Here is a 2,895-nt window from a genome sequence, read left to right as displayed (position 1 = left end):
AAAAAAATTAGATAAAATAACTTTTTCATTTAACACAATTCAACTGAAATTAAACTGCCACCCAATATGTAATAAAGTAACACAATAGATTTCAGGGTTGTGTCATTTAAATATCTGTTCCCTTTTCACTGCACAGTTCGACATGTCAGAGCAGGAAAAGCACACGTGTGCAATTACTGTAATCAGTTTCACCTGTGTTCCCCCTGCTCTACAAGCCAAAATGTTTTCCTGAACAAAATCCTATGGAGAGAACCTTTTGGCGACCCTCCCGTATCTACAAGCCAGGAGCAATATACTGTTTTCACAGTCATCGTTTTTACAGTCGACATTTTTACTTTATACTTCTTTCTTTTTTTCACTGTATATTTATTTATTTTTTATTTACAATATCAAGACAGGTACACTGAATACCCACCAGATGGCGGTAGATACCTGACTATGGGCTGGATGCATGGTGCTGTTGTGAGTAGCAAGTTAACCTTTTAAATATTGTCACCCGGAAACAAATGTCAAATTGCATTGAGATTCTCACACATTTATAGACGTACCGACACAAATAGAGTGTAAAGATAAGCCTGAAGGCAGTTGCTGTAATTTGTGTTGTCTGACTTGTGAAGAATCCTGCAGCTGTCTGGCAGACATAAATGCACACTCAAAACCAACTGGTTTTACGTCATAAAGAACAGGGGAGCTTTGTTGTTGAACTGAGTTTGCTAAAAAAAAAAAAAAAAAAAAAAAAAAAGTTTCTTTATGCTTAGTCCCATAGGATTGCATTGCAAAACCCATGATTGGTATTATTCTCTGTGAAAGTATTTTAAGCATATTCCAAATCTTACAAAAACAAAGATTATTCTTTATTTATTTAAATAAAATGCTTATTTTTTACTATAAATATGTAAACAAATTTAAGTAAAGAAAAATAACAATGCAGGTTTACTCGAACATAATTAGTAAGCAATAATAGTTGCAAGAAATTCAAACCAAAATTGGAAACTTTTTTTTGACTGCTCCAAATCCCCACCCCTTAAAAATCTCAATAAAGGTTTATCAATGCAGTTAAACAACACAAACGGCATATGCCGTTGAAGCTGAAAGACAATATCCAGGTAGAAGAAAAGGCACCAAACACACTGTCCCTCCAAAGATGAGAGAAATGGCTCAAAATGGCTCCCTGTCAAAGAGGTGCTGTGTCACAAGCAAGACACTTGCCAAGCTCCGCCAACAGGTGGAGAGCTTGCATTCTTTTAGATGAAGCATTTGGCAAAGGCAAAGTTCAGGGACAACACAAGGCTCTTAACAGTGTAGTCTAGTTTAGTGCTTAACTTTGAATTCCCTACTGGCGGGACTTGGTTTTTGACGGTGATAAATTCGTTATTTTGCACTGTCTTTGGAGATTAATTATTGAACCAGGAAATACATTTTTTATTTTTTTTTAACAGGTAAACTAAGAAAATATTTTAAAAAATTCTAATCAAGTGGAATATTAACTTGTGCCAGTCTCTTTTTTTGGTTGTTGTTTTTTGAGAGACTGTAGACTGACAATTCCCAAATGTGTTTGACTTAAATGAAAAAGTATTTTCCAGTAAATTACAAAAATAAGCTGCAAGATTTGGTCATTCTTTCCAAGAATTTTTTTTATGAATGTGTAAATACCGCTTCTCCCCACCCCCCTCCCCTTACACATAGACTGCTATTGTTTTTGTTGATTAAAAACTTTCTACCGATGGTGACCCCCTGAAGGTCAAAGCATGTTCTACATGATCTGTTAAGGCACTGATTTGATTAAGTCCAGATGTGATGTGATTTGGGATTGACCCGTTCATCACGAGAATCGCGGTCTTTCACGAAGGGTGCCAAGAAGATTTGCACCGACTCCAAGGGACACACACACACACACACACACACACACACACACACACACACACACACACACACACACACACACACACACACACACACACACACACACACACACACACAAATAATTAGTAACATCTGCAGGCAGTCTGTCTTCATTTTGCCCGAAGTAATTATTCTAAAAGTCAGAATGTCAATGTTAATTTAGATGCTAATCCAAACAAATATCAATAAATTCATGATGGTTAGATCATCTGAGAGGATTTTACTCGTTAGATTTTGATGACGCCCCTGCCACCCGGGTCCCCTCCCTGTCAATCAGTCCGGGCTGCTGGTCAAAGATGAACCATATCACCTTAAGTGCACTTGATTACGCAAGCCGACCCCCTCTCTCCACATCTCCTTGGGCCTTCTGTGTAATCTGCTGAGATTTAAACCTGCTGCTCCTGTTTAATAAATCCACTGCGATTAAAATAGGATTACAGCTCTGCCTTCGCCTTCCTAATGACATCAGAGCATGAAACATTTTTTGACTTTTTTTTTTCAGTTGTCTGGATTTTGCCCAAGCTCACTCATTTCTCCCTCCTACTTGTCATAACCAGACAGGCAGCTATAATTTCCCAACTTCCTTTTCCCTCCAAGCCCCAAAAACCTCATCCTTGCTGCCCAGCAGGTCCGCCCATCTGTGGGGCTGTTGACATAAAGATTAACCTTATAATGCAGGACACATCCTGTATCAATGCCGTGCCCCTTCTCAATGACGGATAACAGCCAAAGAAAAATATGCTGCAGTGTCAGGTTGTTGTTTGCTTGAACCTTGAAACCGTCACACTAAATCGCCCATATCGTGCTTGGTAACGGTGATCAGATGCTCAGGGATGTGAAGCCATTCAAAATGAAGCGGCATATTCAAAAAGGTCATGAGGACACACTGCACGTGCTGTCCCTCCTGCTTTTAGTAAAGTGAAATAAGGGATGGAAGGAGCGGATCAATAGGACTCTCTTGTCCCGTTTGTCCTTCGGCAGCGTTGTCGTGCA

This window comes from Brachyistius frenatus, unplaced genomic scaffold (assembly GCF_029030835.1).
Source record: "Brachyistius frenatus isolate BFR_SWC_R1_liver_20210118 unplaced genomic scaffold, ASM2903083v1 Contig_54, whole genome shotgun sequence".
Taxonomy (NCBI): domain Eukaryota; kingdom Metazoa; phylum Chordata; class Actinopteri; family Embiotocidae; genus Brachyistius; species Brachyistius frenatus.
Note: the sequence above shows the minus strand (reverse complement) of the source record.